The sequence below is a fragment of the Lepus europaeus genome, chromosome 7, assembly GCF_033115175.1.
Source record: "Lepus europaeus isolate LE1 chromosome 7, mLepTim1.pri, whole genome shotgun sequence".
In the NCBI taxonomy this organism is placed as follows: Eukaryota; Metazoa; Chordata; class Mammalia; order Lagomorpha; family Leporidae; genus Lepus; species Lepus europaeus.
In genome coordinates this window covers 41095620-41122914 of record NC_084833.1, presented here as the reverse complement: position 1 = coordinate 41122914, position 27295 = coordinate 41095620, and positions in this window count along the sequence as shown.

Sequence of the window (27295 nt, the reverse complement as noted above, 5' to 3'; positions counted from 1 at the left end):
TCTCTGTCTCTACCTCTCTGTGTAACTCTGTCTTTCAAAAAAAGAGCTGTTTTAAATATTTTTTTCAATTTATTTAATGAATATAAATTTCCAAAGTACAGCTTATGGATTATAATGACTTTCACCCCCCCCCATAACTTCCCTCCCAGCCGCAACCCTCCTCTTTCCCACTCCCTCTCCCCTTCCATTCACATCAAGATTCATTTTCAATTCTCTTTATAGACAGAAGATCAGTTTAGTATATATTAAGTAAAGATTTCAACAGTTTGCCCCCACATATTAACACAAAGTGAAAAATACTGTTGGAGTACTAGTTATAGCATTAAATCACATTAAGGACAGAGATCCTACATGATATTTTTAAAAAATTGATTAATTTTCTATGCAATTTCCAATTTAAAACCAACTTTTTTTTTTCATTTTCAATTATCTTTATATACGGAAGATTGATTCAGTTTATACTAAGTAAAGATTTCATCTGTTTGCACCCACACAGAAACACAAAGTGTAAAAATACTGTTTCAGTACTAGTTATAGTATTACTTCGCATTGGACAACACATTAAGAACAGATCCCACATGAGACGTAAGTACACAGTGACTCCTGTTGTTGATTTGACACTCTTGTTTATGGCATCAGTAATCTCCCTAGGCTCTAGTCATGAGTTGCCAAGGCTATGGAAGCCTTTAGGGTTCACTGACTTTCATCTTATTCTAATAGGGTCATGGTCAAAGTGGAAGTTCTCTCCTCCCTTCAGAGAGGAGATCTCCACTGGGATCTCACTCACAGAGATCTTTCATTTGGGTCTTCTTCTTTTTTTTTTTTTTTTTTTTCCCAGAGTGTCTTGGCTTTCCATGCCTAAAAGACTCTCATGGGCTCTTGAGCCAGATCTGAATGCCTTAAGGGCTGATTCTGAGGCCAGAGTGCTATTTAGGACATCTGCCATTCTATGAGTCTGCTGTGTATTCCGCTTCCCATGTTGGATCGTTCTCTCCCTTTTTGATTCTATCAGTTACTATTAGCAGACACTAGTCTTGTTTGTGTGATCCCTTTGACTCTTAGACCTATCAGTGTGATCAATTGTGAATTGAAGATGATCACTTGGCCTAGTGAGATGGCATTGGTACATGCCACCTTGATGGGATTGTATTGGAATCCCCTGGCACGTTTCTAACTCCACCATTTGGGGCAAGTCTGATTGAGCATGTCCCAAATTGTACATCTCCTCCTTCTCTTTTTCCCACTCTTATATTTAAAAGGGATCACTTTTCAGTTAAAATTTAAACACCTAAAAATAATTGTGTGTTAATTGCAGAGTTCAACCACTAGTACTAGAACAAAAAAAATACTAAAATGGATAAAGTATTATATTGTACATCAACAGTCAGGGTGCACCCTCACTATTCCTCCATCTTGGCTCCGCCCCCCCCAATCCTTTAAACTACTATTTCCAAAATTTTAGATGTTTCATCACAAAATGCATGTAATTAAAATAAATAAAATTATTGAATTAAATTAAAACTAATATAAACTATTTTTAATGCTGCTCAGAAAAATAATGGCTGTAATATATGATCACCTAGAACTAATTCATAATCTTCAGTATTTTTCTCTTTCTCAACTTGTGGAATTATCTACAGGATAAAGCTATGAAATAAAGCATTCATGATAAACAGAATATCAGCCCTGAACTCAATTTAGTATTTTGTGGAAGCACAAATAAGCACGGCTGCTGTGTGATCGGTTATGAAATTTTCAGATCAAGCTCAGGATGATGTGTAAAAGGTGCTGCAATTCACAGCTAAATCTAAAATGTTTAACATTTGCAAAATTACTTATTTCCCATACTATTTGCAATTTTCAATGCTATCTTTCACACCAAGTTACCAAAGATAAAACATTTAGTACTGAAACAAACTATTACAACATGAAGCAATACCATGTCAGGTGACATAAAGATAATACAAATCCAGATTATTATCAGATTTAAAAGCTCCCTCTGCATACCTGTGAATTTACAGATATTAATCTCTGTATAAATTAATAACACTAGATAGAATTCCTGAAAAGAAAAATTTGAAATGAAACACCTGTTCTGTAGAAATATGCCATAACATACTTCAAAGCAGTAAATGAATACTTTAAAAAAAGCATAAGATATTTTGGAAACTAACAATAGTGTAAGCAATGCAGTGCAATGCTGCAACTAGAGAAGATAAAAATAAGCAGGAAGCATTTGGCCTGGCAGTTAAAATAGCAAAGCTGCCCAATAAGACGCCCATGTTCCATATCGGAGTATCAGAGTTCAAGGCTCAGTTCTGCTCCCAATTCTAGTTTCCTGCTAACACAAACCTTAGCAGGCAGCTGGTGATGGCTAAAATTGTTGTGCTCCTGAAATGCATGTGATAGACATGAATTGAATTCCCAAGCTCCGGCTTTGACCAGGTATTGTGAGCATTTGTGGAATGACACAAAAGACTGGGAGTTCTGTCTGTCCATCTCTCTCTCTCTCTCTCATCTCAAATAATAAAACATTTTAGTCACAGAAAAGCTCTTAAAAATAAATGCTATCATTTGATGTTAATTAATATATATATTTTTTGACAGGCAGAGTGGACAGTGAGAGAGAGACAGAGAGAAAGGTCTTCCTTTTTGCCATTGGTTCACCCTCCAATGGCTGCTGTGGCCAGCGCGCACTGCGGCCGGTACACGGCGCTGATCCGAAGCCAGGAGCCAGGTGCTTCTTCTGGTCTCCTGTGCAGGTGCAGGGCCCAAGGACTTGGGCCATCCTCCACTTCACTCCTGGGCCACAGCAGAGATCTGGACTGGAAGAGGGGCAACCGGGACAGAATCCGGCGCCCCAACCGGGACTAGAACCCCGTGTGCCGGCGCCGCAAGGTGGAGGATTAGCCTATTGAGCCATGGCGCCAGCCTTAAAATATAATTTTTATTGAAGTTCAAAATAGGTAACTAGTAATTTTTTCTAAATACGCTTGAATAAATGGACTCTGAAAATGAAAGAAACTACTACTACTAATTTTACCTGGAAGACAGAACTAAATCAAGTGTCCTGAGTAGACCAAGAAGTGATGTCACTCCAGCATCAATCAAAATAACAACAACTTATTTAGGTCATGTCATACAAAACTGTTGTGTAGCAAAATAGCGAATACCAGTCATATACTATGTTGAGTTCCACCAGACAGAGCACAAGAAATTCAATGAATGGTGCCCCATTCTGTAAACTGATTGACCAGGGACATTTCTGAGGATTTTACGTTAAATTAGATAGTTTATTCTCAAAAAATTCCTAAAAAATGTGCCATTATTATCCCATTTTACAGACACAGGGATAAAAGAACTTGAATAATCTGCTAGAGACACATAAAGAATCAGTGGTGAAACTGAGATTTAAATGTAAATACTGCACCATAGTAACTCTATATAAATATATAAATAAATAGAATGACCTGAGGACATAAAACTTTTGGGATGTATAATGCACCCTTTGAATTTATTTCTTTTAAATAATTTTTAAATTTTTATTACCTTTAACAGGAAGTATGTATGTAAATCATATACAAGTGATTTAAAACATTTTACAAAGACCCTTTAAATGATAGATTTATTCAAAATGAACAAATCACCTCCTGAATATTTCTTAGAATTATTCCCTTATGCTTATCAATCATGCTTTGTATTTTCAGATTCAATGAAGATTAAAGGACCACACCTGAGAAAAGATTTTCACCCTCCCTCATCTGCCATAGTCACTTGGTGAGATAAGACCTTTATGAACTAGTATCACTTTCCACATATCTAATTGTACTTCCAATTACATGCTTATCTGGAGGTGGGGATCTCAATTAAGGCTGCTATGTTTTGAGTACAATTTATCTTAATAAACTCATATATATAAGTTTAGTTCCAGAAGTATTAAATTAATGGTAGTAAGAGGATGAAAACTTATTCAGCTATAGCATTTGGAGGTGGGTTTTTTGGAAAGTGATTAGGTTAGTTACATTAGCTCATGGGGTGGAGCCTCCGTGGTTTAATCCTGCTGGTTTATAAGGAAAGCAAGCTAGGTCACTGATATATGGACAGACACTGAGGTACCTGTGCTGATGTGATTCATATAAGGAGACCCTCACGAAAGCCTGCCTCATATTGTTTATGTTTTGAGCCTCTAGCACTGCAAATAAAACAGAACTCGTTATCTTTATAAAGTGCCCTGCCTGAGGTATTATGATATAGTATCAAAAAGCTAATACAGAACCTTAGTTTAAAATTCAGGCCACATGTAAAACCTATAATGTTTAAAACTCATATTCCACATAATCAGTTTACTATACTTTTTCTTAGTCACAGGTGTAAATATGCAGATCATTCTAGGGAAAAATAGATGCAGAACTAAAAGAGAGATGAACAGCTGAGAGAGGAGGGTTTTATACAAAGACAAGTATTTGGAACACAAGTGAATTAGAGTGAGAAAGTAATTGAGAAGACAAAGACAGTGAATGTAATAAACATTTCTTAATGATTCCAAATTAGAGTGTCAATAGTGAAAAAATCATGGCAACAATTAGAGCATTCAGAAATGTTCACAATTTGAGATATTATTATGAAATATTGATTTCCCAAACAATTGGCATGTTAAGACTTCAAATTTATAAGAAAACTAAGCTTGGGGTCAGCACTGTGGCATAGTAGGTAAAGCTACCACCTACAAAGCTGACATTCCATATATAAACACCAATTCAAGTACCGGCTACTCCACTTCTGATGGCCCAAGTGCTTGGGCCCCGGCACCCACTTGAGAGACCTGGAGAAAAGCTGCTGGCTACTGGTTTTGATCTGGTCCGGCCCTGACTGTTGCGGTCATTTGGTGACTGAGCCAGCAAATAGAAGATCTCTCTCTCTCTCCTTCTCTCCCTCTTTCTCTGTAAATCCATCTTTCAAACAAAATAAATAAAGCTTAAAATAAAAGAAAACTAAGGTTGTATTTTTGGATGTATTTCCTTTGAATAAGGAGTATTGATTTTTTAGAAAATCCTGTGTTCCCCCAATAAATAAATATGTGATTTTGTCTAAAGATCCTTTTGTATATAAATCAAATCAAATAATTGATAAATATTTCCATTTGCTCATTATACTATCATGTGACAATAACTACTGGAAACTTCATGGGATCTACATTGGGATATAGAGGAACTGAGATACCAGAAACTCATTCTGCATCTTTAGGGAGGCAACCAAGGAGTTTTGAGAGAAATTATCATTCACATTAACAAATACGTGTGGGGGTGGGCGCTGTGGTGTAGTGGGTTAACGCCCTGGCCTGAATTGCCGGCATCCCATATGGGTGCTGGTTCGAGACCCGCTTGCTCCACTTCCAATCCAGCTCTCTGCTATGGCCTGGGAAAGCAGTAGAAGATGACCCAAGTCCTTGGGCCCCTGCACCCACGTGGGAGACCCAGAAGAAGCTTCTGGCTCCTGGCTTCGGATTGGCTCAGCTCTGACCGTTGTGGCCAATTGGGGAATGAACCAGCAAATGGAAGACCTCTCTTTCTCTCTGCCTCTCCTCTCTCTGTGTAACTCTGACTTTCAAATAAATAAATAAATATTTAAAATAAATAAATAAATAAATAAATGTAGGAAATTCTAGGACCTTGGGCAAAATTCAAAGGAATAGGCCACTGTCAATCTCAGCAGCCCTGAAAGAGAGACATAAGAAAGGCCAATGAGATTACTCAATAGGGGAGAACTGACATAGTATTAATAAGTCATGAAAAAAAGAGGCTCCAAATATGCATAGTAAGTGATTATCACAATAATTAATGCTTAGATTTGCAGAGATTAATTTTAAGTCTATTTTCTTCTCATTCAGCAACACTGTGTGTCAGCTCCAAAGTGACTGGCATAACAATGGTTAAGGTCTCTCCAGCAAAGACAAGTCATCAACCATCTTGTTCATAACACTTTGTTCTTGGAAGACAGTGCTGTTATGGCAGAGCACAAGTGCAAGACTTTAGGAATATCATGCTCCAATTTCAGCGACTGGAGTGTGGAATTTAGCAGGTTCTGGACTATGAGTGGGAGTGGTGTTTCTTCAACATGTGTTTCCATTTTTAAATCATAAAATGTGAAAAATTCAGAATAATATAGAAATTTTTAAAATGCTGAAAGCATTTTTTACTAAAATAGGCCGAAAATTCAATATCAGGTCATTCTAAGAAAAAGTAATAGGACTCAATTCATGTTTTATGAAGGTTTTGTTTTTAAGTGCCTATCTTTGTAAGGATGTTTCTGTATCTTTAAAAATATTCAGTTGTAACCGTAACAAGTGAATGTGAGCAAGGAAAGTCATAATGAGATATTTTTTCACATGCATTAAATGTACTAAATATGCAAATAACTTATTGATTGTAATATTTAAATCTGAATGACCCTCTACTGCAAATCAATGAAAGGAATATACTATTTCAAGATGCAACAATTGGTACTATATTTTACATGGAAACCAAATATTTTTTTTTAATTTTTTTTTAACAGGCAGAGTGGATAGTGAGAGAGAGAGACAGAGAGAAAGGTCTTCCTTTTTGCCGTTGGTTCACCCTCCAATGGCCGCTGCGGCCGGCACATCTCGCTGATCCGAAGCCAGGAGCCAGGTGCTTCTCCTGGTCTCCCATGCGGGTGCAGGGCCCAAGCACTTGGGCCATCCTCCACTGCCTTCCCGGGCCATAGCAGAGAGTTGGCCTGGAAGAGGGGCAACCTGGATAGAATCCGTTGCCCTGACCGGGACTAGAACCCAGTGTGCCGGCGCCGCAAGGTGGAGGATTAGCCTGTTAAGCCACGGCGCTGGCCGGAAACCAAATATTTTTTAAAAAGATTAAAACATATAGAAAGTGCTTAGTAGACCTAATAACCCTAGTCTCAAAAGGATGTGTGCAGAGGTGGTATCTTACAACTCTCTCCATATAACTATAATTTAAAAGGAGATACTGCAAGGTGTCCAGCGCGTAACAAATCTTCCCAGGCAGACGAATCAATTAATTCACAGGCTTTTATTGGGATTCTGCTCCCGGGTGAGGTTCCCCGGTCCCAACAGAGCAGGGGCTGGGGAAGTCACACATCAGAGATTGGGAGGGCTCCTTTTATAGATTCAGGGCATGAGGGTTAAAGGTTGAGGTGGGTCTGATCCTCATTGGTTGACCTTTAGGCACCCTCAGGGACCTTGACAAGGCCTTTTCTTCCCAAGAAGTACAGGTAGGGACTTCTCCATTCCCGGAAGTATAGGCCTTCCCTCCTTGCGGATCCCAAAGCTACCATCCCAACCTTTTGATGATAGGAAAGGGGGTGATGATGAGTCTCTCTGGCTACTTCCTGCTGACTGGGGACGTCGTCTACAGGGGCCTGCTGGGGGTATCTTGGGGCTCCGCAGGAACAGGCATGTATGGACAGAGAAGCATCTGGTTGACTGGCTAGTTGCTGAAGGCCTCGGTTCATTCCTTTATCACCTGCTGTAAACGCTTACACAACACTTACACAGACACTGTAGTATACAAGTCAGGGTGAGAATAGCAACCAATGATCCTAAGAGTGTCATTAACCAGGTAATGAAAGGATTTCATAGAAATGGGAAATGGGGGAGGGGGGGGTCCCTGGACCCTTGTGAGGATTGTTTGATGGACGTGGTTTAAATCTGATCCCAGCCAAGACCAGGAGAAAGGCCACTCAACTTTTTGCAGGTAGAGGGGTTTGTCTGTAGAGAAATTCTGAATAATCATACAACATTAAGTGGAGGAGAGGACCATCAATACACACAGGTTGGGAGTAGAGCCATTGATGTTAGAGTAGGGGCTATGATTACAAAAGAATGAGACCCAAGTGGGCTAGACAGGGTCTAGAACAAAGGACAGAGTCATTTTAGAGGACCCAAGAAAGGTGCTATCTAAGCCACAACTAAGTTTGCTGATTGAGAGGCAAATAGAACCTGATAGAAGGGGCTTGATAATAATCTGGTGGGCTTTAGGCCTTGTAAGTTAAGAGGCCCAGATCTTTCTCTTCACATGGTGTACATCCTAAGGGAGGTGTGAACCTCCTGAGGGAAGGCATCCTGTTGACTTCCATTACCTACCTGGCCTGGGAGGAGAACTGGCTAGGTAAAGGCAGGTGGCATCTCGAACAGGGAATTTACAGCTCTGCCTGCAATGTTGCTGACCCTACTTGGCCATCCCCTCAGCTGCAGTGGTCACTTTGGAAGCTGGGCTGAGTGAAGGGCTTTTCAGCTTAGAGCCAATAAGATCTGTGGCTCTGACCTGGGCATCCTTCGACTCCAGGGCAGGTCCATTTCCAGTGATCTAACTCTTGGCTGGCAGAGCTGCCAGGGCTCTTCATAAGTTGACTTCTGCTGAAGCCCAGGCTTACCACACTGAAAGCCACTGCAGTGGACTGGTCTGTTGGGTCTCCTTGAGGGCAGATCACTGTACAGAATAGCCATTAATAGGCTGCCACCTATCTTTACATTTCTGATGCCTAGCTTTCTCTTCCTCCTGGTGTTTGTTAAAGCAGACCAGAGGATGCAAGTCAAGGGGGTGCTCAAGTCCCAGATCACTTACTGACAATAGCAATATCAAATGAAAACTTAGAAAGCAGTTTCAATCATTAGATAACAACTTAGGAAAACATTTACCAGAAGGTCCAATGCCTTCTATAAATTTTAAGAATACATAACCAGCAAATTCAAGCACAAGCATATAAAATGCTTTTTTAGTTTCTTTCTACCAACACATTTAATGCATCTGATACAGATTCAAATCACATGAATCAAATATAACTGATTAATTTTAGCTGTTTAACCATACTTTCAGTTGGTACCTATAACACCCTATTAGCTTCATCTGTTTACAGCGCCGTCCCAAAGTACTGAATACAATAGAAGTGGCTGGAAAAATTGCATTGGAACCTATAGGAGGACAGTTAAACACAGAACCAACAACACTTTCGTTTTATGAACAACAAATCATATATAAAACTGTGAAAGACTTTAAGTTGCCATGTTTAAAATTATAAACTTATTACAAACTCAACAAGGGTCACTTGCTTACTTCACATAGCATTTTTGAAAGCATCTGTAGGATTTTACAGAACATTTAACTCTTACACCTAAATGACTTAAGATGCTGATGTTAAATATCGCTATCTGAATTTAATTAAAATCAAAATTGCATTCATCTAAAACAAGTACTAATTACCCATTGTTGTTTCATTGAGTACTGATTACCAGGAAACCTGTTAAAATAAATTGCAAAATAAGTTCAGCAAGTTACAAAGTGATATTTTCAAAGGTAGTGATCTTCCTAGATTTAAAGAGAAATTCCTTCAAACTCAGTGTCTTTTTATAGTTGCATTTTCCTTAAGAACACCTTAGGCCCATGATGTCATATTCAGTTGGCCACATGGGGCTTAGTCACTTGACCTAAAACCCAGCAGACTGGAGGGGTGGGATGAAGAAGGGAAAAAAGAGGGAGAAGGAGAGTTTAAGAGAGACAAGAGCGGAGAGGAGCTAGTGAGGAAAGAGAGAGATGAGAGGAGAGAGCGAGCAGGAGAGAAGAGAGAAAAGAAAGGAGACCAGAGGAGGAGGCTAGAGAGCCACGTGTTCAAGAATAGGTCCTTTTAAAACTTTGCAGGAGGGTGGCCAGGGAAGCAGGAGCAGCGAATCCCATTAGGATGGGGGGGGGGGGGTCTTGACAACGGTGGTTGGGCCACGTGGCTACCTGGCTTCCAGAAATGGCGGTGGGGAGAGGCAGGACATGGCATGGGGCAGAAGAATGCGCATATGGGGGCGGGAGGTTCCTGGCTAGCTGTGGGGTCCCCAGGAACTCAGGAGGGTCCAAAAAGGTGGATGGTGGAGAGTTTGGCAGTAACACAGACGAGGCGTCCTTAGGCGGTGGGGGCCCGATCTTGGCCAGCGAGACCTGGGTAGTGGAGCAGGCAGAGAGGAAAGTAGGGGAGAAGGGAGCAGGATGGGAGCAGAGGTTTCAGAAAGCCTGCACATATAGGACCTCTGACCATTTTCTCTCCCTGCAGCAGAAATTCTCAAAATAATTAGGCCATGCCTGGGTAGAGTAGAAGATTAGGCGTTTACTCCATAGGTCCTGGGCCAGTCCCAGTTTCTTCAAGTTCTTTAGCAGGTAGGCCAGAGGGCATGTTGAGTCCCACCCTCAGGAATGGCCAGATCCCATGGTCTCCCTGGTAGCCTGGATCTACTGAAATTCGGTCAAGGCATCCCCTGTCCCGTCTTCAGTAGACGGATTTGAGGTCAGTCCTCTACAGGGCCAAGCCAGTGGTGGGATGTCTCCACAGCTGCTGGGAGGCTAAACAGCAGAGAACAGAGCCCACATGTGCACGATTTGGAGGTCTCTGTCAGAGATCGCAGAGACTGGGCCAACCCAGAGGAGGGAGGGAGAGCAGGGGAGGAGTTACTTATAGTTAGTCGAGCATGGTCCGTAGTCAGCCTGGGGCACCAGGAGCAAGGGGGCCTCGAACCCAGAAAGGGGAGGCTCGTACCCTCAGCTCTCAGGTTTCAGCACCATCTGCAAGGTGTCTGGCGTGTAACAAATCTTCTCAGGCAGACGAATCAATTAATTCACAGGCTTTCATTGGGATTCTGCTCCCGGGTGAGGTTCCCCGGTCCCAACAGAGCAGGGGCTGGAGAAGTCACACATCAGAGATTGGGAGGGCTCCTTTTATAGATTCAGGGCATGAGGGTTAAAGGTTGAGGTGGGTATGATCCTCATTGGTTGACCTTTAGGCACCCACGGGGACCTTGACAAGGCCTTTTCTTCCCAAGAAGTACAGGTAGGGACTTCTCCATTCCCGGAAGTATAGGCCTTCCCTCCTTGCAGATCCCAAAGCTACCAGATACCAGTATTGTTAGGTTTGAGATAGCTCAGGGTTCTGGCCTCTTGTAACTTCCAGAAAAGAGACTGAGCCAACAGAGACACATTCCTTTATTGAAGCAAAGTGGTGGTGACAGTCTCAGAAAAGATTGCACACAGGGCACACATATGGGAGGTAGGGGGCTTGCAGCTGGTGGGAAGAAGGGAGTAGGGGGCTTTCAGAAGTCACTGGAAACTTTCATCTTATCTGTTTTACAAACTGCCCTGGACGGCTTATCTGTTTTGCCAGCTGCTTTGCAAGGAGTCTGGGGAAGGCTGAGCTTTGTTCTTGCACCATGGTCTCAAAAAAAGAGGAGAAATGGGGGGGGGGTGTAACATTTTGTGAGCTTTATTACCCTTTAAGTATTACCACTGATCAATCTTATATACTTCTTTAAATTGAGGTTTTATGATTGAAAATGATATTTTAAGTAATATAAATGTATTGAGAACAGAATGAATTATTTAGGTCAATTTTCTCCAATAATAATTCAAAGTAGGATAACTTGACATATATTTCTATTTTACTCTAGTTACTAAGCATTTATTGCAAGCACATCAAACTTGTATAAATATTTCTGTATTCTCTGGTACTTCTTTTAGACAAATTGTTTCATCTAATTTTGAATATTTGGTCATATTTCAGAATGGTTATATATGCATCTTTATGAAATTTCAGTTTTGAAGACTAATGTCTTGGCAAGTTAGGGGAGGGACTTCTCCACTTCCAGATCAATCATTGTACTCATATTCTCCATGGCCTATATTATGGCATAGAATCAAAATTGCGTTTCAACATACTAAGATAAATTCAAGAGAGAAAGTAGAAAAGAGGAAAGACATATTACAGCAGTATTTCTGTGAGAGAGAGAAGAAAAGCCATAATAATGTCCTTTGCAGTAACAATATACCTTAGTTAAAGTTAAGCCTGGGATCACAATGCAGATTATTTAATGAAACCTAGCAGAAGGGGACTATGAGTAAGTGTATTGCGTATGTGGGGAGCAAATTGACAATAGTAAGTCAACCTAAAGACAACACAAATATATTAAGGTGCCAGTGTCTAGCAAAAATAATATCATTAGAATATCTCATCATGGTTCCTAGAAGATTGTTCAAATATACCCCCATTTTGGAAATTATTAAATTTCATGAAGGAAATATTATTGAAGCATTGGTAGATTCTTACATTTAGCTATTGTCTGATTTTTTATTCCAATTCAGTAATGTGAACCTAACTTACATTTTTTTAAAGATTTATATTATTTATTTGAAAGACAGACTTAGAAAGAGAGGTAGAGCCAGAGGAAAAAGAGGTTTTTCCATCCACTGATTCATTCCCCAAAAGGCCACAATGGCTGGAGCTGTGCCCAACTGAAGCCAGGAGCTGCGTGTGGGTCTCCCACGCTGGTTCAGGGGCCCAAGGACTTGGGCCATCTTCTACTGCCTTCCCAGGCCATAGGAGAGGGCTGGATTGGAAGTGGAGCAGCCGAGATATGAACCATATGAGATGCTGGCGCTGTAGGCTGGGGCTTTAACCTGCTGTGCCACAGCATGGGCCCACCAGATTGACTTTAAGATAACATTAATATATGCCTTTTTTTTTGTAATAAGTCTAAGTGCCAAGATAATTGCATGGATTTCAGATAGCTTTGCAGTGTTTTTTAAATCCATATTTGCATTCCTTATTCAAATCAGTTACATCTAAAAATCCTTATGGTAAAAAAGAAGGCAGAAGGTAATACAACATACCGAGGCAGAATTTAAGTTCTAGAACTACTTTTGCAATTTATTTATCATTCAACAGTCATTCAAAAAACAAAACAAAACAAAAGAGAAATCTCACCCTAGGAACTACATAAAGTACTAAACAAAACACATATGTTCTAGTTTTATATGGCATTTGAGCTATTCATTTACTTCACACTTCGATTAATTTTCATCAGATAATTTTCTACCAAATTCTGAAGAATTGTGGTAGCATTTTAATTCCTGACATTTCCTGGGATCAGCTCTTGTCCTGACTGTTGATGTACAATATAATACTTTATCCATTTTAGTATTTTTTTTGTTCTAGTACTAGTGGTTGAACTCTGCAATTAACACACAATTATTCTTAGGTGTTTAAATTTTAACTGAAAAGTGATTCCTGTTAAATATAAGAGTGGGAAAAAGAGAGGGAAGAGATGTACAATTTGAGGAATGCTCAATCGGACTAACACCAAATGAAGGAGTTAGAAACGTGCCAGGGGATTCCAATACAATCCCATCAAGGTGGCATGTACCAATGCCATCTCGCTAGGCCAAGTGATCATCTTCAGTTCACAATTGATCACACTGATAGGTCTAAGAGTCAAAGGGATCACACAAACAAGACTAGTGTCTGCAAATAGTAACTGATAGAATCAAAAAGGGAGAGAACGATCCAACATGGGAAGCAGAATACACAGCAGACTCATAGAATGGCAGGTGTCCTAAATAGCACTCTGGCCTCAGAATCAGTCCTTAAGGCATTCAGATCTGGCTCAAGAGCCCATGAGAGTCTTTTAGGCATGGAAAGCCAAGACACTCTGGGGAAAAAAAAAAAAAAAAAAAAAAAAAAAAAAACCCTAAATGAAAGATCTCTGCGAGTGAGATCCCAGTGGAAAGAATGAGGCCATCAAAGTAGGAGGTACCTTTCTCTGAAAGGAGGAGAGAACTTCCACTTTGACTATGACCCTATCAGAATAAGATCAAAGTCGGCGAACCCTAAAGGCTTCCATAGCCCTGGCAACTCATGACTAGAGCCTAGGGAGATTACTGATGCCATAAACAAGAGTGTCAAATTGTTAAATCAACAACAGGAGTCACTGTGTACTTACGTCTCATGTGGGATCTGTCCTTAATGTGTTGTCCAATGTGCAGTGATGCTATAACTAGTACTGAAACAGTATTTTTACACTTTGTGTTTCTGTGTGGGTGCAAACTGATGAGATCTTTACTAATTATACACTGAATCGATCTTCTGTATATAAAGATAATTGAAAATGAAAAAAAAAAACTTGGTGTTAAATTGGAAATTGCATAGAAAATTAATCAATTCTTAAAAAAAATATCATGTAGGATCTCTGTCCTTAATGTGCTGTACATTGTGATTTAATGCTATAACTAGTACTCCAACAGTATTTTTCACTTTGTGTTACTATGTGAGGGCAAACTGTTGAAATCTTTACTTAATATATACTAAACTGATTTTTTGTATATAAAGAGAATTGAAAATGAATCTTGATGTGAATGGAAGGGGAGAGAGAGCGGGAGAGGGGAGGGTTGCTGGTGAGAGGGAAGTTATGGGGGCGGAGAGCCAGTGTAATCCATAAGCTGTACTTTGGAAATTTATATTCATTAAATAAAAGGTAAAAAAATTAAAAAATAAAATAAAATATGCTTTTTTCATTGGTTGATATAATACAATGAAATACAAAAGTTAATTGATGCTTAGGATCACTGTCTCAGTCCACTGAGACTGCTACAACAGAATATATCAGACTGAATAAGTAATAAAAACACAAATTTACTACATGAGTTACAGAAAGAAAGAGGCAGAGGCAGAAAGAAAGGTCTTTCATCCTCTGGTTCACTCCCTAAATGGCCACAATGGCCAGAGCTGAGCTGATCTGAAACCAGGAGCCAGGAGCTTCCTCCTGGTCTCCCTCATGGCTACAGGGGCCCAAGGATTTGGGCCATCTTCAACTGCTTTCCCAGGCCATAGCAGAGAGCTGGATGGGAAGAGGAGCAGCCAGGACTCGAACCAGTGCTCATATGGGATGCTGGCACTGCAGATGGCGGCTTAACCGCTATGCCACTGGTTCAGCGCCCAATGATTGCTTCTCATTTTTGCTGCCCTCTCTGTGTGTGTCCTCTCATGGCAGAAGGTCTGAACAAATTTCCTCAGTCCTCTTTGATAAGTACACTGATCGCCTTAACAAGGACTCAAACCCCATGATGCTTCACTTTCCAAAGCCCTACTTCTTAATGCCACCATATGGGGATTCAGTTTCAAACTATGGATTTTGAAAGGATATGCTCAGACCATAGCAGTCAGTTTCAGCACAAACATCCTCTAGTAGCAAATACTTCTTTAGAAGTCAAAAAGAAACTCAAAGTTTGTCAGTAAGTGTAACTTACTGATGTTTGGACAGCTGCATCAGGCATATGCATCGTACACAGTACAATTTTTGGGGAATGCTCAGCTTCTTAATAGAAATGTTTATAAAAATTGGATGTTGAAGGCCGGCGCCGCGGCTCACTAGGCTAATCCTCCACCTTACGGCGCCGGCACACCGGGTTCTAGTCCCGGTTGGGGCACCGATCCTGTCCCGGTTGCCCCTCTTCCAGGCCAGCTCTCTGCTATGGCCCGGGAGTGCAGTGGAGGATGGCCCAAGTGCTTGGTCCCTGCACCCCACGGGAGACCAGGATAAGCACCTGGCTCCTGCCATCGGATCAGCGCGGTGCGCCGGCCACAGCGCACCTACCGCGGCGGCCATTGGAGAGTGAACCAATGGCAAAGGAAGACCTTTCTCTCTGTCTCTCTCTCACTGTCCACTCTGCCTGTCAAAAAAAAAAAAAAAAAAAGGATGTTGAAAACCAAAACTCTATAAAGTCTTGTTATATAACAAGAAATGTTCCCAAAAGTGTGCTTCATTTAAAAATATTATCAACACATTCATAAAGTTAAAGGAAAACAAAATCAGGCATCATATTTAAAAAATTCTATTGCAACATAGAGAAATTTGAAATTTGTTTCTATTTTTTTTTAATCCAAATTGACTAAGTAAAAATTGAGCCTGTGAAAATCTGTATTGCTTTTCAAAATTAACTTTTTCAAGGGTAGATCTAGGAGAATGCCACCAATACCAGTGCTATTTTCAAACTAGGTACTTTTACCATGATATTGTTGAGTTTAATTGCATTTCAAAATGCTTTTCACCAAAATTTATCCTCGGATTCCATTTTCATGAATGTTTGCTAGTTCATTCATGTGTGTGTATGTTCCTTGTCTATTCCTAAGATATTTGGATTATATAGTCCCTGAAAAAGCACCAGAATCTATTTGAAACTGGTACCAAGAAACTTACTAGGAGATAATTTTCCTTGCCCAGGGAGAGTCATAAATTTTTTAATTATTATGCTTCTCACATTATAGTCACACTTCTTTAAAAAGAAATATTCTTATATATATTCTGATTCAACAATTATGATTAAAAGAGGATCAAAGGGTCCGGCGCCACAGCTCACTTTGCTTATCTTCCACCTGCTGCGCCAGCACCCCGGGTTCTAGTCCCGATTGGGACGCCGGATTCTGTCCCAGTTGCTTCTCTTCCAGTCCAGCTCTTTGCTGTGGCCCAGGAAGGCAATGGAGGATGGCCCAAGTGCTTGGGCACCTGCACCCCCTTGGGAGACCAGGAGGAAGCGCCTGGCTCCTGGCTTTGGATCAGCACAGCGCGCCGGCCATAGCGGCCATTTGGGGGGAGAACCAATGGAAAAGGAAGACATTTCTCTCTCTCTCTCTCTCTCTCTCTCTCTCTCTCTCTAAATCTGCCTGTCAAAAAATAAAAGATGTTCAAAGAAAAATACAGAAAAATCTATATTTCAAAACCAGGCAATTCCAGATCTAAATTAAACAATCTGTCATTTTATATATCTAAGTTGACAAATATATATAAAGAAAAAACATATATAGATGGGTCTAAAATATCGGAAACATCACATTAATGTTTCAATTTATAAAAACACAAAAAAATTCCTCTTTTTAATAACTATATTGAGCCATGTTTCAAATACTTAATAATGGACCAATGATTTAGTTTGTCACATTAAACACTATTGTGACATGACAAAGATCTGTCCTGTATAATCTGCAGATTCTGGGAAGAAAATTAAAGACACAGGCTGGCACCGTGGCTCAATAGGCTAATCCTCCACCTGAGACACTGGCACACTGGGTTCTAGTCCCGGTCGGGGCGCTGGGTCCTGTCCCGGTTGCCCCTCTTCTAGGCCAGCTCTCTTCTATGGCCCAGGAGTGCAGTGGAGGATGGCCCAAGTGCTTGGGCCCTGTACCCACATGGGAGACCAGGAGGAGGCACCTGGCTCCTGGCTGTGAATCAGCGTGGTGCGCTGGCCCCAGCGTGCTGGCTGCGGCGGCTATTGGAGGGCCAACCAACAGTAAAGGAAAACCTTTCTCTCTGTCTCTCTCTCCCTCATTATCCACTCTGCCTGTCAAAAAAAAAAAAAAAAAAAAAAAAAGAAAAGAAGAAAAAGAAAAAGAAAATTAAGGACACAATGATTCAAAGAATCTTTCTAGTTGAGTAAATCATAATAGGGTGCCCTCCTTCAAGAAAGCAACATTCACACAAAAAAAAAGGAGTACCTCTACAACTTGATATGTGTAAAAGAAGAATCAAATACAGATAATACCTTAGGCTAAAATAGTTCTAATTTACCTCATCAAAATGGTTGAATGGATATTTAAGAAAAGATTTTGAGGGGATGTTGCCGTGGCTCACTTCGTTAATCCTCCGCCTGCGGTGCTGGCATCCCATATGGGCACCTGGTTTTAGTCCCGGTTGCTCCTCTTCCAGTCCAACTCTCTGCTGTGGCCCAGGAGGGCAGTGGAGGATGGCCCAGGTGCTTGGGTCCTGCACCCGCATGGGAGACCAAGAGGAAGCACCTGGCTCCTGGTTTCAGAACAGTGCAGTGCTCTGGCAGTGGTGGCCATTTGGGAGTGAACCAAGGGAAGGAAAACCTTTCTCTCTCTCTCTCTCTCTCACCGTCTAACTCTCAAATAAACAACAACAACAAAAAACGATTTTGAAAGTTCCTTTTTCAAATTTAAATCTTGAATAAAAGCTAGACCCTTATAACTTGTTTTGGAATGTCAGTTGGTAAAGTGTGCTAAATGGAAGTGACAGAAGAAAGACTATTTCTGTTTTAAATATTTTTGATTAAATATTTATTTATTTAAAAGGTAGAGTGATAGAGGGACAGAGAAATTGCCCATCCACTGGTTCAGATGGCTACCACTTGGCTGAAGCCAGTAGCCAGGAACTCCATCCTGGTCTATCTTCCATGTGGATGGCAATAGCTCAATACTCCACCATCTTTCTGTGCATTCCCAGGCACATATTAGATAGCAAGATTGAAAGTAGAATAGCTGGGACTTGAACTTCAACTCTGAGATGTGATTCTGACATCATAGACAGCAGCTTAACCCACTGTGCCATGACATCAGTCCCTAAACTATTTATTTTTATTATTTATTTGAGAAGCAGGGAGAGAGTGAGATAGTGATAGAGCTCTCACATCTGCTGATTCCCTCCTCAAATTCTTGCTATGGCCATTAGGCCAAGTATGAAGCAAAGAGCCAGGAATTCAACCCAATTCTCCCATGTGGAAGGCAGGGACCCATTTGCTTGAGCCATCACTGCTGCCTTCCAGGACTTGCATTGGTAGGAAGCTAGAATCAGGAGCTGGAACTAAGTGCCAGTCCAGGTATATTGCTACTGGATGTGGGCACATCTTAACCAGTACACTAAATGTCCACTTTGAAAGTTATTTTTAATGTGTTTGTTTAAATATAAAGTTGATCATCAATAAATGGAAAATTCTAAGAGGGCTAGAAATTCAAAAACACAGTAGTAGCCATGAATATTCTAGGAATAGTAAAGAATAAAACAAAAGGTGGAGAAAATCAATCATCAAGAAGCACAAATTGAGAAAACAAGACTCACATCATGTATTGAAAATTCTTCGCAGAAAATGTACATTATGCTTTACTTCTAGTTCTAGTTTTTGGAAACTTTTGAAAGCCTCCTTTTACGTCTTCACTATAAATTCCTGTTTAAAAAGTTAATGATGCATAACCTAGAGACCAAAAATTAACCTTCATTTCTGATCCTGTCTCTAACACATCATTAACTCTTGAAGATTTTCCACACTAAAGTGTACCACAGACACTTGTGTTTGTCTCTGTACCCAACCCAACACTCTTACTCCAGGGTATATTTCCCCTGAAGTGTTGCAGTTCCCGCTTATATCCTTTGCGTCAAAGAGATCAGGCAATGTGGGCTCAGCTTCCAAGGCTTGAATGACTACTCAGAGCAAAAAAAAGCTACAAAGTGCTGATCATGCAAAACTAGATTTGAACTTCTGAGCTATAAAATGTTGCATCATCTTCTTTGCAATTTAAAAGACAGAAATATTAACAGATTTAGGGAAAACTTTGCTGAGAAAAGAAAATACCATGAACAGCTGGCATTTGTTTGGATCACTCTGGTGAAACAGAAAGATGGGCCTTTTTGGCTATTATAATTAAGTCATATAAAAATATAACTAAATGATAAGTGTGAAAATATAGAAACAGAGGTTTCTAACACAATTTCTGTTGCATTTTGTTATATAATACAACCTTCTCCCATTGTGTATTTAGTTCCTTTCTTAATTCTTAGGAGAGAAAAAAAAATTCAAGCCCTTAGGGTAACTTATTCCCTCATAATAGATCAACAGCAGCAGTTTCAAGCCTGTAAGAACTAACCCTTTGCTATGGTGTAGCTCTGTTTCCTCACAATAGGTATTCCAAGGCTTATAATAAGAAGGTCATTATGTACATTTAATACTAATATATAAGTTCTTAAGATTTTTTTTTATTTATTTGAGAAGTAAAGTTACAGAGAATGGGAGAGACAGAGAGAAAGGTCTTTCATCTGCTGATTCATCTCCCAAGTGGCCAAAATGGCCAGAGCTGGGCTGATCTGAAGCCAGGAGCTGGGAGATTCTCCTGGGTCTCCCAGATGAGTGCAGAGGCCCAGGTACTTGGACCATGTTTCACTGCTTTTCCAGGCCAAGAGTAGAGAGTTGGATCAGAAGAGGAGCAGCCAAGACATGAATCAGTGCCCAAATGGGATGCCTGCACCACAAACAGAGGCTTAGCTTACTGCATGTGTATATAAATGCATTGTATATTGTGTTTCACAATAATTTCAAAAAGAAACTTCTGCTTTGTTAATGTTAATTCATTTCAATTTTATATTCACAGAATTCTTTGAAATAACATATTAAGCCCAAGGAAGCTACCTGCTTAATGTGAATGAAAATAAAATGGGTCCAAGGAGACAGAAATTCCCTGTAGCAGTTTCAGGTATAATTTATTACATTTAAAGAAATAATCATGGCCGGCGCCGCAGCTCAATAGGCTAATCCTCCACCTTGCGGCGCCGGCACACGGGGTTCTAGTCCCAGTCGGGGTGCCGGATTCTGTCCCTGCTGACCCTCTTCCAGGCCAGCTCTCTGCTGTGGCCCGGGAGTGCAGTGGAGGATAGCCCAAGTGCTTGGGCCCTGCACCCCATGGGAGACCAGGAGAAGCATCTGGCTCCTGCCTTCGGAACAGCGCAGTGCGCCGGCCGCGGTGGCCATTGGAGGGTGAACCAATGGCAAAGGAAGACCTTTCTCTCTGTCTCTCTCTCTCACTATCCACTCTGCCTGTCAAAAAAAAAAAAAAAAAAGAAAAAAGAAAAAGAAATAATCATTATCATATTTATCATTGACTGGTTTTCAGAGAATGTACTCAAGATGATAGATGATACAGTCAGGGAGAAAATATGATGTCGTTTGGGTAGCCCACTTATTCCAATATATTTATTCCAATTTATTCTAGTGATACTTTGCTGTCATTAGACATCACTTCTGTTCAATGACAAAAAAATAACTTTAAAAGGTAATTTAGATAAATTTCCATAGTTACATAAGGTTTTGTATTTTCCCCAAACAGATTTTCCTACTTAGTCACCATATTTTTTTATTATAAGCTAATGCCTGGGATTTTGAATTTACTCACGAATAATTAGCCAATAAAAATGAAATGGAAGAAAGTTAAACTGAGAAAGAAAATTAGTGTGGGCACAATAAAAATATAAGTACTATATAAGTGGACAAACATGTATTTGTTATGTTTCCAAATTCTTCTGTGAAAAGCTCCAGAAGAATAATGTTTGCTTATTGCTGATCCTTTTCTCTTACTGTCATGTATGATTACCTACCAGCTCTTTGAATTCCAGGAAGAAGCAAACTAACAAACAGAATAGCTCCAACAGTGCTGGCCAAAGTGACAAACTGCTTTATATTTGTGAACCAATCAACCCTCCAGTCTGGCACTAAGGTGGCATCAGAGGAGTAAGAAATAAACAATGACATGGAGTTGTGTCCCAGAACATTTGTTTTGTGTTAAGATGATGTCAGAGAAGTTGGAAATGTACAATGGTAGACATTGTTTTCTATCCCCAGAGGAATGATCTCATATTCAATGGTCTTGAGGAAGGCAGTTCATTTCTTATCAGGTACTAACATTTACTACTTCTATTAGTCAAATCTAATGTCAAGTTTCAACCTTCTTCCCTTCTTTGTGACTAGATCATAATCAATAATTATCTAGTAGACATAGCCAAAAATTTAATTATCTAATATTATAACAGTCTTGTAATATTTCTTAATATTCATTATTTATCCATTTCTCCAAAATGAAGACCTAATTAGAAGGCCTTATTACAAGGAATATAATCATGGTCATTATGTTATTTAAGTGTATAACACTTCGGCAAATAATTGTGATGCTATAGTTTAAATAAATAGAAAGTAAGTCAAAAGAATATAAAACAAAAAAGAAACCAATATGTTATTCTCTCACTTCATATTTTAATATTTCAAAAATATTGATCTGATATTTTAAAAATCAAAATACTATTTTAAGATATTTTTAAAGCCTGAGATTAAATCACTGATATTCTAATTTTTATCCTTTATGATTGCTCTTTTAAAGTATCTTAGTTATTCATTCCAAGTCTCTGTGTTTTGTAAAGCCTAAAAACAAGAATTAGAAATGGTTTTTGCCTCTGATTCTCCCCCAAACAAGACTCTCAAAGGTAAGCGGCTGTTACAGGTAAAGTTGCCTAGCAACCAGCCACTGAGTACCACCATGAAACTGTTTCGATGCACCAGTGCCAAGAGCAACTAGTATGCAATCAACTATGAAAACAGAAAATGAAGACAAAAATGAAAATGTTAATGAAGCATCCCATGGAATAATGCAAGGCAAAATTGCTTCTTCTATGTTTTCTTGTAGAAACATTAAAACACAAAGAAATTGAAAAATAAAACTTTAATATTTAAAGCAATTATTAAATAATATTGATATAAAAGGCAGGATCAGTGATCTCTTTTCTAGTGTGTCTTATCAATAAAGGTGGCAAATAAAATGTATTTTTGTTCACTTCCTTTAAATTGCAGCTTTCTTATATTACAAGCACTGCCAGTATATTATTTCTGTATATGATTTTGATTGATACAGTATCTGGAATTAAAGTGCAGCTATTTCTAATTTTGAAGAGCAACAGGTACCATCTTTCTATTTTTCAGACTCCAAACAATTTGAATGGATAACTGAAGAATAGAGGAAAATATGTTTCTACTGGATTGAGCAATTTTATACAGACTAACATTTACTTTTCCCGGCATTGTCTAATTCATGTGCCACTTGTTTGTTTTACTATACATTACCTGATATTTTTTGAAAGAACACATACTTTACATGCATTTGTTTTGTATTTGTATCTCAATCAGTCCTCCAATTTAAAGCCAACATGTATTTTTATTGGCGTAGATATTTAACATTATTTTATGAAAGCAAGACATTTCAAACATTCAGACTTTACTAACAGTCAATTTGCTCTTAAATATGCTTTATTCATTATTCAGATTTTCAAATAATTTAATGCTATAGAAATGGGATTTTGAAAGTAATAAAAATTAAAAATTTTTTCACATAAAAATAGGAATTCAAGATCTTTTCAGCAAGCCATATAAAATTTCCTCCATTCATTTGTACTGTCAAAACAGTTATAAAACATTGCAAATTGTTCGTTCATTCATATTCTTAAAGGTAACCTGAAATAATTCACCTAGAAAAGAACTGGAGCCAGACTCCTTAATGTATTTAAATCTAGGCCACAGCTTCCTTCTACCGGAACAAACTTTTGGCATAGATCACTAGGTTTCCATTATAATATGATTTTTTAAAAATTAAACAAAAACCTTTGTAGACACTTTTTATTTTGACACCATTTAATAAACTGATTAAGAGATTTAAGTTTCAGTCAAATTGATTTGAATTTAATCCAAGCTTATCAGTTCTGTGGACTTACGAAGTGTTAAGGGACGAGAAGCCTTATTTTCTCCTCATCTGTAAAACAGTGATAATAACACAGTTCACTGCATGGAATTGCACAATGTGGATTAAACGAGAAAAATGCATGTTTTTTTTTTTTTTTTTGCCAACTGCCTGGCACTTGATGAACTGCTGGAATGTGCAGATCATCAAATAATTCAAATCAAAAATAGGAAACACAGAGGCCCCAAAACACAGAAGATGAAAAAAAAGAGTGAATTAAAAGGGCAAATCCTATGATGATTATGCAGGAAGGAACTTCCAAGGTCATCATCTCTGCATCCAACATCACCAGTGACTCATCCAGGTGGAGCCAGGCCAGGAGACTTGGGGAGAGAAGTTTTCATGCAATTGAAACTGGTATAATAGCTGATGTTTGTGAATGTATGTTTGTTGTTTACAGTTCTGAGAGAGAGAGGATTTGGGCTCCTGGTTGATTTACCTACAGAAAGCTAAGGGAACGGGAGATAACAGTGATAGTCTTGGGTAAAAATCAAAGAGAAAAGGGAACAGGGTAAGTTTTTCAGAAGCTGAGCACCAAAGGAGAGATGCCCAGAGGTCCTTACATTAAACTTGTCTAAGGGAAGCCAAAAAAAATGAACTGAAATCATTGCCAATTACTAGAATAGGTAGTAAGTTAAAATTTATTATTATTTGTAAAAGAGAGACTGTATGCATGTGTGTGTGTGTATGTGTTAAGAGTGGTTGTTTTAACCTCTGGAGAAACCAGGACCTCATAGGGAGGGATGATAAAGAAACCTGCCTTGCTACATAAATAATTAAAGCACAAGATGATAGCTGTTGAAATTACATGTGTAAATCACAATCACAACAAAACACCAAAGAGATTTAAACCAATTGCTTGAGACAGATAAACTTTTGGTATGGGCACTTTGAGGCTGGACCTTGGTGTAGGAAAATAAGATGAGCATGCCAAACAAACATACATCTATGAGAGACAGCAAGTGAGAAAATACAAATATTTCGTGAAAGATAAGGAAGTAGGCTACTGAAGATGAAGAAAATGTGGTACATTGATTCTTGATTGTGTAAGACTTTATTCCAGAGTAATGAAATGTAATGAAAAAGTCATTCTCTATGCAGTTGTTTAAGAAAAATACTAATTTTGCTGACAATGTTTAAATTCTATTGGGACACAAAGCATCATGATATATACATCAAAAAAATTAGCAGAAAACAAGCTAACCAACAAGACTATCCATATTAGTGCTTCAGAACAACCTACCAATTGTTGCTGGAATTGTTGCTGTAGAACTCCCAAACTTGAGTGTGCTCCCCAGACAGGCAGAAAGCCAATCATTGACATCAGGGTAATGGAAGAAAGTAAAATGTAGATCAAGAAACCTGGTGGTTATTGCTTAATTCCTAGGCTTCCCAAGAAGTTGAGGATGACAATTTTTTTTTTTTTTTTTTTTTTGACAGGCAGAGTGGATAGTGAGAGAGAGACAGAGAGAAAGGTCTTCCTTTTGCCGTTGGTTCACCCTCCAATGGCCGCCGCGGTAGCGCGCTGCGCTGTTCCGAAGGCAGGAGCCAGGTGCTTCTCCTGGTCTCCCATGGGGTGCAGGGCCCAAGCACTTGGGCCATCCTCCACTGCACTCCCTGGCCACAGCCTGGAAGAGGGGCAACCGGGACAGGATCGGTGCCCCGACCGGGACTAGAACCCGGTGTGCCGGCGCCGCAAGGCGGAGGATTAGCCTAGTGAGCCGCGGTGCCGGCGGAGGATGACAATTTTTTAACAACTGAAATTGGGACTAAAATTGCATGATCAGCTCATGTCCAAGTTCCTGGTTGATTGGTGTGCTTGTGATCATCTTTAGATTGGCTGGTGATGCCCTGCTTTTTAGGGCATTTTTGTGATGGCCAGGTGGGATTCAGCTGGTCTGGCTATGAGGATGAAGGGTGTCATGTACATGTGAGTGGTAGTTGCCTTCTGCTCCAGATATGAAATTTCCTTGCTTGTAAATGGAATTCCCCTGAATAACCCCCTCAGGACAATGCTGATGAACAAAGTCTTATCTATTGGAGAAGCAAATAGCTTCTTGAGTCCAGTGATTAGAAAATTATGTAGTGCCAGCTAAATCACTCCCTCAGTTTAGTGAATCCTTTTTGATAAAGGATAGGCAAGAATAACTTGAGCTAAGAGAGACAGACAAGAGCCTGGATGTTACCTTTATATTATAGGGGTTCAGTTTCATAAGTTTCAAGGGCTGACAAAGCAAAACTGAGTAGCTTAGAGGAACAGAAATCTATTTTCTCACAACAGTGAAGGCTAAATGACTGAAATCAAGCGTTCACAGGGCATTGCCTATGAAACTTTGAGGAGGAATCCTTCCCTGCTTCTTCCTAGCTTCTGCTGGTCTTTGCATCCTTCACATCTGCTGGCATTATTCTGCTCTCTGTCTAGGTCATCACACTATATTCTTCCATGTGTTTTGTATCTGTGTCTCTTCTCTACTAATAATGGCTCTAGATATATTGTGTTGAGGAAGCACATTAAGCCAGTGTGACTTTATCTTAACCTGACTGCATTTGTATACATACCCTATTTCCCAACAGGATCATAGTCTAAGGTTCAAGGGGTACATATCTTGAGAAGGAATACTATTCAATACAGCATAGACCACCCTGTTTTCATCAAGTCCCAATTTCAGCATACCCAGAAGTTTTGCCCAATTGCAGCATTAACTCCAATTCTAAAAAAAAAAAAAAAATCATATCTAAATATCATCAACTCACAACATCCAAAATCTTATTGTTTGAATAAACTAAATCAGATATGTTTATCAAATTTCATTTGTTGAGAGAACTGTAACATTTCTATTTTGGCTAGTGGTTTTGTCAAGAAAAGCTTCGGCTAAGAGAGATAGATGAGAGGTGGAGTCTTACCTTTATGTTATAGGGGTTCAATTTCATTAGTTTCAAGGGCTAACAGAGGGACACACAGAGAGAGATCTTCCATCTGCTGGTTCATTCCCCAAATGGCCCCAGTGGCCAGGGCTGGGCCAATCCAAAGCACAAACCTGTAACTCCATCTGAGTCTCCCACATTAGTGACAGGGGCTGGATCTTAAGTGGAACAGCTGGGACTCAGGACTCCAACCAGCACTCATATGGGTATGCAAGCATTGCAGGTGACAGCATAACCAACAACTCAGGCCCTCCAAAAGCACAGGTTATTTTGAAAGAGGTATTCAATAATCCTTTTATATAAAGATTCCATTTTATTTTTTAAAGATACAAATGTAAAACTGCAAAATAAACAAAGGATAAAAGCTATGGGTTCATCAAGATAATGGGCTAAATTCTAATTTAGAAAATGCCTAGATACCAGAGTGGGCAATTTTCAGTTTCTTAGGACTACCAAGTATGAAACAATTTCTAGCAAGCAGTTTATTATGCCATCCTTGATCACAAAGGATTAAAGCAAAGCTTTAAGTAAGTGTAAGAAATCAATATCAAATTGTGTTTCAAAAATATTTATTTTCTTAGGAAGTAATACCTGCAGCAGTCTGTGTGAAAATGAGACAATATTTTGAAATTTTTTCACCCTTTTATAGAAAAATTATTTTAAAATAAGGAATATGATATTTTCCTTTTGAAAATTCTCAAGTCTCTAAAATTATTCATCATTTCTTGTAAGATTCATAAAGTGGAAAGAATAGAAATCCAAGTCATCACAAGAAATCAATGATCATTTCAGAACTCGTCAAAAGTGGGATGTAAGGCCTTACCATTCCCAATGTTCCATAAGTATGGTATCACCATATTTACTGTGAGTATTATAAACTCAGGGGGAAAAGAAATAAAGATTTGGGATAATAAGTTTCAGAAGATCATATACAAAAATGGTTTAGTATTGTCGAACTAAAAAACTAAAGCAAGAGTATACTCTTGTTTTCTACCACTCCATAGAACTCATTCATTCAAGGAGTTATTTTCTACTTTGATTTATTTTTTACCTTTCACAAGATTTCTATAGCAGCATTTATCTTGTTGCTGGATACCAATTTCCATTATTTTTCTCTTCAGTTTGATTGAAAGTTTAACAGCTAGAATATTGTTTTTGCCAATTTCTTTATTTTGTC